The sequence below is a fragment of the Lactuca sativa genome, chromosome 4 (assembly GCF_002870075.4).
Source record: "Lactuca sativa cultivar Salinas chromosome 4, Lsat_Salinas_v11, whole genome shotgun sequence".
NCBI lineage: Eukaryota > Viridiplantae > Streptophyta > Magnoliopsida > Asterales > Asteraceae > Lactuca > Lactuca sativa.
Genome location: NC_056626.2, coordinates 32,881,530 through 32,896,520, shown reverse-complemented (window position 1 = coordinate 32,896,520; position 14,991 = coordinate 32,881,530).

The following is a 14,991-nucleotide window of genomic DNA, read 5'->3' as shown; positions in this document are numbered from 1 at the left end:
TCGGGGAGTATTTATGAAAAGTCGGTGAACAACTTTGTTTCTAAGAATGATATGAGAACATCACGATTAATGTAACTATGTAATATTATATTAAATCGCTTTTTTTTAACAATTATGAATTTATCGTAGTACTAATGAATTTTGCTTATATATTAAAAAATTTATATTAAGGTGGCTAATTTTTTTTCGTATAGGCCCTCAAAATCAACAGGACGCCTATGTTGTTTGTAATTATTGGCAATATTTAGCTCACAAAGTAGTAAAGTTACTATTATGTCCCGAATTTCAAAGGTAATTTTTTTCATTTTTATTTATTAAAAATATAAGTCTTACAAAACACTACAATCTATTATTATATAAAAGAGAATCTTAGCGGAAGTCTATAAAACTTTATTGATGCTTCGATACAGATACAATCATGCATGAGCCTTTTCTCGGTTAGCCGGACAACGTGTAAATCAGTTATTTAACAACTGTAAGCCGATGATTAGTGATTTCCTAAAAATATCTCATGCCACAACATATATACAATGCATACATATAATGGCCTTCAACATATAATTGGTCCGCCCCTGGCCTTCAACATAAACTTAGTCCGCCCGATCTTTTCCTACTTCATATAGTTGGACCGCATCTTAGCCTTTAACATAAAGTTAGTCAACTTGAGTCTATTGGCCTTCGGCACAGGGCTGGTCCGCCCTCACATCAACATATAACAATAATTCACATAACAGGAACCTAACTATCCTAGTCTAATTTCCTAAGCGTATACTACAGAGTAACTATATCCTAACATATATAGGATACATACTGAAGTATACAATAAAGTGAGAAGAACTCACCTGGACGGTTTCTCAAGGGATAAACAGTTAACCGGACAATTTAGCTAACAAACAACACTTCAAATAGGATTAACCTATATTAATATAGTTTATAAGTTCTTATGGTAAACTAGGCTATACCTATCACTAATCCCAATGAATACTGATAGTTCTATCAAATAAGGATCAGCCAGGCAGGATAGTTGGGAGGTATGATCATTTCGATATATAGTTTTTCCGAAATCCAACAACCAAGCCAACATGACCATTCTCAACACCTCCCCCATAAGTATATCAATCAGTATAACGAATTGGAGTTACTGATAAGTCTTACTTAACGGTTCCTAGTAACGACTTTTAACTATAATTATAAATTACAAAGAGGCAGAGTAAGTGTATCTGACTTACAGAGTGTTATTGATGAGAATGAGGATCTAAGCAGCAGAATACTGACTCGAGATCTCCTACTCGAAGGCTACTACTCAGCTTAGTACTTAGGGGTGTTGCAGGACTTCGTCGTAGGCCAGAAACGAAGGAAAAATAGGCTAAAACAGGGTAGAACGAGAGAGAGAGAGAGAGAGAGAGAGAGAGAGAGGGGGAGGGGATCTGATGGTGTGGAGAACAAATGAAGAGAAAAAACCTATTTATAGGGGATTTTCTTGGGATGCGTGTCGCACAAGAACATGTGCATGCCACACACATAGGTGAGGTAGCTCCTCTGGTTTGTCGACACAGTTCGAAAAAGGGTGGGGCATCGTCGCTAGCTTCGGGCGCAAGCTATGAGCAACGTGTGTGTGCATGCGACGTTTTTTAGATTTTCAAAATTGTATCACGTCTTCATACGAGCTCCATTTTTGATGTTATTTATATCTACGGAAAGCTATCGACGAGATCTACAAGTTTTGTTTAGACTCCGTTGGCTAATTTTGGCTTTATTTTTTCACATAGGATTAGATTGCTAAAGCCCGTATCAAATGCGTAACTATTTTATCCATAGTCCGTTTTTACTGTCTTTATATTGTTGAACTCCTATTTTATATATATATATATATATATATATATATATATATATATATATATATATATATATATATATATATATATATATACCTTAAAAAGCATTTACAAAATTTTGCTGAATTTTAAGAGGTACAAGCTTTTAAGCATCATATATAATAATTTTATGCATCGGAGAATAATAAATCTTATCCGGTCAAAGACAGATTTTGAATAGGTCTTCTAAGCTTATCTTCAAATTGAATTGGTTAAATATGAAAAAGTCAAATAAGATGATAATGATAAGATTTTGAATGGGTCAAAGTTTGACCAAGTGTTCCTCATATCCAATTGAATCGATAAATACTAAATTTTATCCGGTCAACATTTATGAAAAAGTCAAATAAGATGATGATGATAAGATTTTGAATGAGTCAAAGTTTGACCAAGTGTTCCTCATATCCCAATTGAATCGGTAAATATTATATCTTATCCGGTCAACATTTATGAAAAAGTCAAATAAGATAATGATGATAAGACTTTGAATGGATCAAACTTTGACCAAGTGTTCCTGAATCGTTAAATACTGAACTGTCAATAATAATGAAAAAGTCAAATAAGATGATGATAAGATTTTGAATGGGTCAAACTTTTAACCCCACGTCACCCACTTCCCTGAACAGCGCCATTGACAATAACATCTATTCATATCGATGTTAAGTCCACTGTCTTTTGAACAACCCTATTGTAATTAATGCTGATTCAAATCCTCATATCGATTCAAATCGCCTCTGCCTCATGATATAGTGTTTCGTATCCTCATCACCTTCCGGATACTCTGGATTCAGACACCTATGATCCTTTATCAACCATCACAATCTTTCTTTATATTCTCCTTATTCCCAATAAATATCCGATTGACTTTGGAATTGGGTTTTCTGAATACACGAGTGTACATCGGCGACGGGAAAGAAAAGTCATCCTTTCTTAAACCCTCGCTTCACCACCATTCACTTCACCATTGTCACCAGCCTATGCGTTATCAGATTTCCTGCCTCCGTCTACTTCTCTTTTATCTTAAATTTCAGTAAAGCTACGGTTCAATTATGGATTCCTTTCCCACGGAGGGTAATTTGGTGTTTTGACATTCTGGAATCAATCCATGATTGATGCACCTCCATCGTGAAGGGTTCTTAAATGGGTGCATTTGGTCGGGTTCATGTGAATTCATGCAGGTCGATCGATGGTACCGACACTTTTGTAATGACGCCTTTCCTTCAAAGTACACCAACCATCGCTTCATGTTGGACTCTCATAACCCCAATTCTTTGTCCAAAGTTTAACCGGTTGGTAATTCATTCATCTCCTCTTTCTGCGTCAACAATTGGCTACGTCATGACCCTATTGTTCGTCATCAACAATTGACAACTTTCCGTTATGATAAAAGGTGGGTTTGATTGTGTCATTTTTAGGGTTTTGTTTTCGTTTCTTACGTTTTTTTTTACTTTGGTTCCATATTCCACCTGATTAGATTTTGTTTGTTTTAATTGTCTTCTATTTCATTATTAACTTCGAAATTCTATATGGAAATAAGGGGCAAATTGCCAGTATCCTTAAAAGAATTGTGTATGCGAAGAGCGAAGAATGTTTTTACGTCTTTCACTGGCTCTCCAAAGAAAGAAGGGCGTAAGAATTCCTTGATTTTGGATTTCAAGATAAGTGAAAATTAACAATCGTTTTCTTTGAAATTTCTAAATTTAATTCCTTTGTGTATGTTGAATTTTTTGTAGTTTTTGTGGTTGATTTACCTTCTGAGCCGTAATCCGCTTTTTAATTATATATATCTCCACATTTTATAGTGAAGGGTACTTGAAAACCAATAGGAATGCCCGTAATGTGCAACGAACTAATTGACTTGTCAAATGATGAACAAATTGAAATTTTGGAGGTTTGATTTTGATGTTTTGTTAATTTCCTATTTAAGAAATGTTACGTTCTTATATATTTTTTAGATTGTTGGCTTCATATTCTCCATTGCATTCAGGAATTTGGATTTGATCTATGAACACATTGGCAAGAAGCCAACTTTTAGGGGTAGTCAAGTAGGCGAATATACAAATGACAATATTACATGCCTCAAACTGGTAGTCACATAAAGAAGATCATTGTTTCTTCTATTTGCAAGAGTACGTGAATAGATATTTTGAGCTACACATCGATCTGATACAAAACTGGAAGGTCAGATAACCCTATCTATGTGTTTATAGAATTTTTGTGGACATAAATATATTTTTTTATTTCAACTATTTTAGTATAAGTTTGAGACCTTGATGAATTTCATTTTTTGGCTTCATGTTCACATGATTCCACTTCAAAGTTAATTTAATTATTGGTTAATTTTTATTGTGATTTTGTGTGGTATAATTAGTTTTCTGTGTTTTAATTACTTAAAAGAACATACAAAGGTACAACACATTACTTACATTTTAACTTATGACAGTTATTTGTGATGTTAATTTATAGGAAATACCGAAATATATATGTAGCCCCCCATAGGCCCAAGAACAAATAATCTTAACCAGCCACAGGTGCTATCAATGTTAATTTATGACACAGTTATTGGTGACATGGTTATTTGTGGTGTTCATGACTTGGAAGTTTTGTTTTCCATGGATCCTTTATGTAAAAAGTTTATTTTATCGATGTTTCTTTTTTGTGAAAGTCACAACTGATAGCTCAAAACATAATAAAAAACAAATGGAGGTTTTTTTTGTCAAATTATTCGTTTTAATTACTGATTTAAGTCTCGTCTTGGTTATTCTCACAAGAGGCCGATGACAAATCTGTGTCAAATCCACTCATAGAAATATTTGGTAACATCGAAGAATCAATGATAAGAAGGAAGCTCTTTTGTAAGCCAAATAAGGAAATTATTAGGGTAAATGGCACAAAAAACACTATTTTTACACAGAAATTCGATTTTGACACCGTGTTATTTTTTGTGTCAATTTTGACACTGTGTTTTTCAATTTGTTATAATTCTGACCACTTGACCGGTTAACCAGGTTACATGCTGACGTGGCATGATGACGTGTCAGTTTTGATGACGTGGCATGCTGACATGATATGCTGACGTGTCAAAATTGAATTTTTTTCTCACAAAAAACACTAAGTTTTCATTTTTTTTCGATTTTGACACTACGTTTAATTTTTTCTTTCAACTTTGACACTATGTTTTTTTGTTCCAAATCGAACATCATTTTTTCCAATTTTGTTCAATGTTGACAATTTTCTATTTGAAACCGTATAAATATTTTTTTAATACATTTAAACCGTATAAATATGTTTTTTTTTTTTCATTTAAAAACCATAGTTTTGTATAAATACATTTTTTTAACACTCAAACCATATTTTTATGTATAAATATGTATTAACTATATAAAAATTGTATTTTATATTAATATGCAACTTTAAAATGTGTTTGAAGGTTTATAGGCGTGTAGTTGATCAAAATTTGGATATCAAGTTTGCAACCCATCAAATTTTTACATCTTATTAGAAGCTTATGGTTAGTTTGATTCTCATGATATAACTAATGCTTTGAATGTAAGAAAAAAAACACCTTGTATTTAAATAAAAATGTGGTTTTTAAACGAAAAGAATATGTTATACGGTTTAAAATGTAATAAAAAAAATATATTTATACGGTTTCAAATGGAAAATAGACAAAATTGAACAAAATTCGATAAATGATGTTCGATTGGAACAAAAAAAAACATAGTGTCAAAATTGAAATAAAAAATTAAACTTAGTGTCAAAATCAAAAAAAAGTGAAAACTTAGTGTTTTTTGTGGAAAAAAAAATCAATTTTGACACGTCAGCATATCATGTCAGCATGCCACGTCATCAAAACTGACACGTCATCATGCCACGTCAGCATGTAACCTGGTTAACCGGTCAAGTGGTCAGAATTGTAACGAATTGGAAAACAAAGGGTCAAAATTGACACAAAAAATAACACGGTGTCAAAATCGAATTTCTGTGTAAAAATAGTGTTTTTTGTGCCATTTACCCAAATTATTACTTGGAACATATTAAGTTTATCTTATACAATATTCTCAGCATTATGATGATGCCTTTTCTCTGTTTAATAAAATGGTTTTACAATGGATCAAATCTATTGTGGCACTAATTAGCATGCTATGTGTTTATGCCTAAATAGGAACATTTTAAAAGGTCAAAACTAACTATGATGATGTGTTTATGCTATGTGTTTATGCCTTTTCCCTGTTTAATAAAATGGTTTTACAATGGATCAAATCTATTGTAGCAACACTAATTAGCATGCTATGTATTTATGCCTAAATAAGATCATTTGAAAAGGTCAAAACTAACTATGATGATGTTATTGAAAGTCCCTCCACCTAATACTTTTATCACAAAGGTAATACATGAACGTGGTTGACCTTCAGGCTTGTCATAAAGGACAGAACTATGTATATGCACTTCTAACTGGCTACCGACCTACGGTGATCCTCCCAAAGTTATTTTGGTGAGTGACGATCTTATTTTCTTCCAAAACGAATCAAGAAAATTAATAAAATTAGGCGGTATTTACACATGCTGATGTGGTCTCAACAAGTATTAACGACATGACAACAACAGTGGGTGAGGTTGAAAAGACCAGCCACATGGATGCTTGTGCAAACAGCCCACCAGGTTTTCAAAAATTAGATTTATAGTCAGCTAACATGGATCCCAATGTATATAAATGCAAATAGATCTATTTAAAATAGTGTTGTTTCTGAATTACAGCTTAATAATGCTTCAATTAGGTACATATCACAAGTAAAACAAGAACTTGTTGCATATTCTTTTACTACATTTATACATTCAAAAAATCTATTTTATTATAGCTTTGTACTTTCATTTTCTTCTCGATATGTGCATAAGTTTTATAGATTCCACTTTAACAGTACGTTTGGATTGTGCTAAGGAAAATAGCCAAATTACATTTCACGGACCGTGCTAAGCACGCGCCTAAAACATATATATATATATATATATATATATATATATATATATATATATATATATATATATATATATATATATATATATATATATATATATCTTCAATTATCTTTAAGATTGTGTTGGCTAAAAAATCGACCGATCTAAAATCTGATTTTTAAGTTGTATACTACTTTGCCGAATCTTATAAAAATTAGAACTTCATCTAATGAAGTCAGATTTAGATATTCTCTATATGTCTCGTGGGCCTCATGCATCAGAATCTTCCGTACTCCGCCCCAGTACGGTGTCCAGACCCTCCTATGCAGGGTCAACAGCCCACGACTGTCGTAATTAAACGAGGCCACCTGGCCTATGATCCGCTTGCACTTCCGGTGCTCCTCCTTCAAGCCTTCAACCTGTGCCTCTCTTATATGCTCCAACAATGGAGTAATCACTGTCATCCTCGGACAAATTTCTTGAATCGGGGTCGCTATTGCCTTGCGGCTCAGGGCGTCTGCCACCACATTGTCCTTTCCCGGGTGGTAAAGGATCTCACAATCATAATCCTTCACCACATCTAACCATCGACGCTGCCTCATGTTCAGGTTCGACTGATCCATGAGGTACCTCAAACTCTTGACGTCCGTGTAAATGGTACAACGGACCCCATAGAGGTAATGCTGCCAAATCTTGAGGGCGAAAACCACAGCCCCCAGCTCTAAATCGTGCGTCGAATAGTTAGCCTCGTGAGGCTTCAACTGCCTCGATGCGTAAGCTATCACGTGAATCCGTTGCATCAATAGCGCTCCCATGCATGTGATCGATGCGTCACAGTAAACTACGAAGTCATAGACTCCCTCCGGCAAGGTCCAAATCGGTGCCTTGCATAACTGCTGTCTGAGAGTCTCAAAATTTGCATGCTGCTCAGGCCCCCAACAGAAGGTTACCAACATCTTTTTCAGTCGGGTCAAGGGAACAACGATCTTGGAGAAGTCCTGAATAAATCTTCGGTAATAACCCGCTAAACCCAGGAAACTCTGAATCTCAGTTGGAGACCTCGAAATCTCCCATTGCATCACAGCTTCTATCTTGGCCGGATCGACCAGAATACCCTTCTGGTTGAAAAGTTGCCCAAGAAATTGCACCTCGTGTAACTAGAACTCACACTTGGAGAACTTTTCAAAAAGTATCTCCTTCCTCAGTGTCTCTAGCACCTCCCTCCGGTGCTCCTCATGCTGCTCCTGAGTCTTGGAATAGACCAAAATATCATCGATGAAGACTATCACAAACCGATCCAGTATCGGTCTGCACACGCGGTTCATGAGGTCCATGAACGTGGCTGGAGCATTGGTGAGCCCAAACGGCATCACCACAAACTCATAGTGACCATAGCGAGTCCTAAAAGATGTCTTCGATACGCCCTCATCCCTGACTCGCATATGGTGATAACCTGATTGCAGATCAATCTTTGAGAACCAAGATGCACCCTGTAGTTGGTGAAACAAATCATCAATCCTCGGGAGGGGGTAATGGTTCTTCATTGTTACCTTATTCAACTCCCGGTAGTCTATATACATGCGATGTGACCCATCCTTCTTCTTCACAAATAGGATTGGGTCTCCCCATGATGAACTGCTTTGTCTAATAAATCCCTTGTCTAGTAGCTCCTGCAACTGCGTAGGCAACTCCTGCATCTCGAGAGGAGCCAACTAATATGGTGCCTTGGCTATCGGAGCCGCACTATGGACTAGGTCAATCCTAAACTCGACCTGTCTCTCCGGAGGTATCCCAGGTAAATCCTCTAGAAATACATTCGTGTACTCTCGCACTATCGGTACATCATCCACTTTCGTCTTACCCTTGTCCTGGGTATCCATAACATACGCAATGTAACCCGCACAACCCTGTTGAAGGTAGCGCGTCACTCTCGCTGCTGAACACAGAGTCGGTCCACCCTACGACCCCTTGCCCTGAATCACTAACCCTCCCCCACTAGGATTCTGAACCCTAACTAGATGTTGCTTGCAGTCGATCATTACCCCATTGGGGCTCAACCAGTCCATACCAACTATCACCTTTTTCCCATTAAGGGGAATAGGGACCAAATCCACCAAAAATTGCTCATCAAACAAGTGTAGTCTATATCCTTGGTGAACCCTCGCAACCCTAACGGTCCTATTATCTGCTATCTCCACATCAAATGGGCAATCTGACTCCCGCAGAGCCCCTACGAATCGATTGCTGAGTGCGAGCAACGCAAAAGATCGGGTATCCCCCGAATCAAATAATACAAGAGCAGATATACTGTTCACAAGGAACGGTCCTATAATGAAACACATAAACATAAGTAATAATTACTATAAATAAAGAGATAAAGAGAAGATACATAGCCATCACCACGTCGGGAGCTGCTCGTGCCTTTTCTGCTATCAACTTAAATGCCTTGCTCCTAGCCACAGGCGCCTCTACTCGGCCCTGACGGTCGTCCGTAATCCTTAAAGTAGCAGGAGTGAGTGCTGCCACCTATCCTATTGTTGCTAAACTCAGAGTAGCAGGAGTGGGTGCTGCCACCTATCCTACTGTTGCTAAACTTAGGCACTGGGACCATTTGTGTCCCTTCTGATTGCACTGAAAGTAAATCAGGTCTGATACTATCGTGGTGGTGGTAGTACCTGTACAATCTCTGCTCATATGCCCAGTTCGGCCACACTTAAAGCAGCTTGAACTCCTTGCCTTGCACGTCCCATCGTGCATCTTGCCGCATTTGCCACACGGGTTGCGGCCCTGCTGGCTCCTAGGTCTGTGATCTGACACCTTGGGCTTTTTGCATGCACTCTCTATCTGAACCCCTTCGGGTTTCCTCTTCCTCTCCATCTCTAAATCGAACTCCCTCTCTCGATCCCTAGCAATCATGTCCTCCAGCTTCTTGCAGCTGGAGCGGCTCACAAACTGGCGGATATCACTCCGCAACATCTCATGATATTGGGCTTTTTTCATTTCCTTGTCTGCCACATACTGCGGAACTAGAAGGTCCTCTCCCTAAACATGATGGCGATCTTTGTTACCGTCTCATTCGTCTGCTAGAGATCCTGGAACTCCCTAGCAAGTTGTTGCACCTCTATCAAAGGTGCAAACTCGACCCTGAACCTGGTCAAACAGTCACTCCATGTCATAGCATCAAGATCCGCATCATCACTAATGGCATATCCGACCTCCTCCCACCACTCATGTGCCCTGTCCTTCAGAAGACAGGACGCAAGTCGAACCTTGTCCCCCTCGGGACATATGCTGGTGCGGAATGCATTGGCGACATCCGCCAACCATCTGGTACTCGTAATGGAGTCCCGAACCCCATGGTAATCGGGAGCTCCAGAAGCTCTGAACTCCCTGAATGTCAGTGTGCGCGACTCCATCATGGCCGCCACCTCGGTGCGGAAGGCATTCAATCTCTCATCCAAAAGCTATAAAATACCCTCCTTGATCTTGCCAAAGATCACAGAAGTCTGATCCAGAATACTGCATGTGATCTCAGAGGAGATAAACTCCCTCGTCTAGTTATCTAACTGCCCAACTCCAGAGCCCAAGCCCGATCCCTCATCGGCGCCTGAACTGCCGACTTTTCTAGTGCATAATACCAACATTTTGAAAAACAACATCATAATACTAATCATGTCTCGAGGGATCACATATACTACAAGTTCCTTGGATTCATCTCAACCTTCCTTGATTCGAGTACGGATCCTCTCCTTTCAGTAGTACAAGCCCATACTACCTTCCACATTTATCCGTACTTCCTCAAGAACTGCCTTGACTCCACCAAGTCCCTTATACTACTATTGCTTCACGCACTAATCTCATCCTAGGCTTGCCCTAGGGTAATCATTAACCCACTCTCCGTCATCAGCTGCATAAGAACTCCCTGCTATCTCCCCCTAACTAGCTCTTGAATACTATTACATATTATTGAGACTAGATAATTCTTCGAATGAGAGATCCTACCCTACAACTATTGGACTCAAACAAGAGGTGCGCAATAGAGCTAGACCTAACCTTTTGAAATTATTTAGTCCTCGCAATATGTAACTTAACATATTTGGTTACTAGTTAGTAAAAGATAACTAGAACTCCTAAAAGCACAAAGCAAGCAACATTTGAGCATCGTGTAAACAAAATCTAGCATATCTCATTCAGGCCATCCCTGACTAATCTATACTAGCATGCAGTTCAATAACCTGAGATACATATAACATGCATATAAGGCATCATTCCTAGATCCACAACCCTAAACTAGCATGCAATTCTCATAAAGTTGATACACATATAACAGGCACATAAGGCATCCTTCCTAGATCCTTAGTCCTATTCTACCATGCAGTTCTCATAACATATCATAACATAAACTTGTATGGATAATTTGGGAGTACTTACTTGAGCTCGGCTGATTGCATGCACCACACCCTTTTCTCTTTTCAAAGTTCTTTTCTCTTTAAAAATTCTTTTCATAAAAATGATTTTCTTTTGAAAATTTTCATACTAATTCCTTAGTTTGAGTTCAGACACACCCGAGAGTGTGCCCAAATCCCTCAAACCAAGGCTCTGATACCAACTTGAAAAAAACAAAAAATACGGTCCAAAAATTTCGTTTTGATTATTTATAAAAACCATAAATACCATTTTTCATCTCATAAAAACATAAGTAATGTATCTCAACTCATCATAATAAAATATTGTATCAAAATCATGTGCCAAATATCAATGTCTAAACATCCCAGACTAAAAGTTGTGGTGTGTGCCATGCAGTTATCCCGAGCTCTTCCCCTTGCTAACGGAAGTACCTGAAACCAAAACTGAAAAACTGTAAGCACGAAGCTTAGTGAGTCTCCCCAAACTACCACATACCATACACATAATCACATAACTCCATACATTGGGCCTTACCCACTTCATCGGGCCCCATCCGACATCGGACCGAATCCGACATCAAAACGAAGTCCAGCATCGGGCCCCGCCCGACATCAGACCGAAGTCTGGTATACATATCACATACGAACAAGCATATAACATAAACATATAAGCTAAATCCTTCCTCAGTCTTGCCCCGACATCGAACTGAAGTTCGGAACATACAACACATAGCATATAACTAAACATTCCTCGGGCTTTCCCCGACATCGGACCCAAGTCCGAAATATATAAACAAATACATGCAAGAATCACGAAGACCTCAAGCATACAAATCCTTCGTCGGGCTTGCCCCGGCATCGGACCGAAGTCTGGAAACATATAATCTACATCGGGCTAGCCCCGACATCGGACCTAAGTCCAGCATACACTAACATACATAAACGGGTCGGCATTGGTGCCTTAGACCTGTTCCTACTAGAGGAAAACTCACCTCTTAAGCTAGCTGCAGAAATATCGTGTGAGGAATCATTGATGGCTACTCCAATCGACTCCCCGACTATCATCATCACAATAAGCACTTAGTCAAAAACTGACAATTCTTCTAAGGGTAAAATGACCATTTTACCCCTGGTCAAAGTCAACATTCTGGGTTGACCAACTCATCGAGTCGACCTATCAACTCGTCGAGTTCTTTAACTCAACAGTCCTGAAATCGCGACCCAACTCGCCAAGTCGTTCCCCCAACTCGTCAAGTTCTATTGGGCTGCTCATACTCACGATTTAGCGAATCAACTCGTCGAGTTCGATCTTAAGCTAAAACGGGACAACACGACCCAACTTGTCGAGTTCCCTTATGGACTCGACGAGTTCCTCTGTCTGTTTGGGCCATCTTAACAGATTAAGCCTCTACTCTCCAGATCCAAAGTCCAAACTTCGTCTACACACTGGAAATTCCCCTTTTAGGGGTAAAGTTTCCAACTTTACCCGCTAATAACCCTTCTTAATGGGTTTTCCCAAAACCTTAGTTCCTTAGGACATAGATCTTTGTCTAAAAGCCTTATTACTCCAACCTAAAGCATGAAAACAGAGATCTAGGTCCTAGATACCAAATGAACACGTAAAGTCTCAGACTTTACTTCCATGCATGACCTTTTGGGCTTAAAAGGGCCAAAATGACACTTTATTGCTTGAATGGGGACTCCTATGGCATAAAGTTTTCACTTTTATGCAATAATAGTCCTTCAAGATCCTAGATCTGGAAGAATACCCACTTGGGTCGTCCATTCTTCACATGCTAGCATACTTGGACCAAAACCCTCATAAAGATGAAAATAAGAGATCACAGAAACCATTAAGCAAGTTTGGGACTTTCTTACCCGAAAATGTAGCAAATGATGTGTAGTTTCTGGATCTACTCTCTCCCTTTTGAGCCCTCTAGCTTTCTCTTCTTCCACAAGCTTCAAAAACACACAAAGATCACTCAAAATGGCTCACAATCTCAAGCAAAGCACTAGGGTTTCGTGGATTAGGGTTTGGGACTTGGAGGCTGTAAATAAAGCTGACGGGTGGGGATTAAGATGCTTAAATAGGGTGCAAAACCCCGTTAGGGTTTCATCCTAGCTTCCCTACTCGCCGAGTTGAGGGCTCTCAACTTGTCGAGTAAAGTGCTTAAAAGTTAAAACCTTGCGTCAAATCTCATTTCTACTTGACGAGTCTGGGGCTCCCAACTCGTCGAGTAACTCTACAAAAATAAATAAATTATAATTAAATGCATACCAGGAATCAGGTATTACATGGGGACTTGTCGAGCCATGAGGGTGGACTTTAGCCCATTGTATTCCTTGCGAAGACCACATATCATAAGCATGACAAGGTCTTTCTCTTTGACAGGTTCACCGATGTTGCCTAGGGCATCTGAATATTCTTGAGCACGTAGAAGGTATGTAGAGGCTGCTTCATCAGGTTTCATCTCGATTTTGAGAAGCTGTGTTTTAAGGGTATACTCTCTAGATGAAGATTGAGGAGCATAGGCTCGTTGTAAAGAGAAACAAAGGTCCTTGGTTGTCATTCCTTATGCATGAGGATATGATGCTCCAGAGATGGTGGATAATAGAAGCATACGTATATGAGCATCATTAGCAATCCATGTAGTGTAAGAGGGGTTTGGTGTAGGATCTGCAGAGATAGCCTTGTCAGCAACCGGAAGGGTTTGAGTGGGACACAGAATAGTGTCATCGATATACCCAAAAAGATTGTTGGTAACAAGGAACGGCTAAATCATAATATTCCAGAAACCATAATTAGTAGGAGTTAGGGTAAAAGGTAACTTATGAGAATTGTGTGAAGTCTTCTTGGTTGTGGAGAAGGGATTGTTGATCGTCATCTGTTGAGGTGTTGTGAAGATTGTTTTGGACTTGTGAAGACTATGTGAAGATTATGATTCTGGACTTGTGAAGACTCTGTGAAGATTATGGGACTTGTGTGAAGACTCTGTGAAGATTATCGTTTAAAGAGAGTTGTGTGATGGCTCTGTGAAGATCGTTCTGGTGAATTGGAACTGATCGGTAGTTAGGGTTGTAACCTATCCGAGAAAATACACTCTGATATCACGATAACTTGATAAATAAGTTGTATTATTGATAAAATATTAGATTACATGATTATATATATATATATATATATATATATATATATATATATATATATATATATATATATATATATATATATATATATATATCAGTGTTGCAGAAATCGATCTAATCGGCCGATTAATCGGCGATTAATCGCTAATCGGACCTCCATCGATGACATTTATTGCTAATCGGTCACTATAATCGGGATTGGTCAATACAGGTCAAAGTCGGAATTAATCGGACCTAATCGGGTATGGTCAATGCAGGTCAAAGCCGGACCTAATTGGCACTAATCGGACCTAATCGCCGATAAATCACTTTTTTTGTAGGATTAAAATTAGATTTATAAATTTTTGAATAATTTTCTTAATAATTAATGGTCCCCGATTAATCATCGTCTAGCCGATTAATCCCTAATCGCTAGTCCACCGATTAGCGGTCGATTAACGATTTCTGCAACCATGATATATATATATATATATATATATATATATATATATATATATATATATATATATATATATATATATATATATATATATATATATATATATATATATAGGGTTAGGTTCATTTGAGACCACCTATATTTTGTGAGACCGTGAGACGCATTTTTT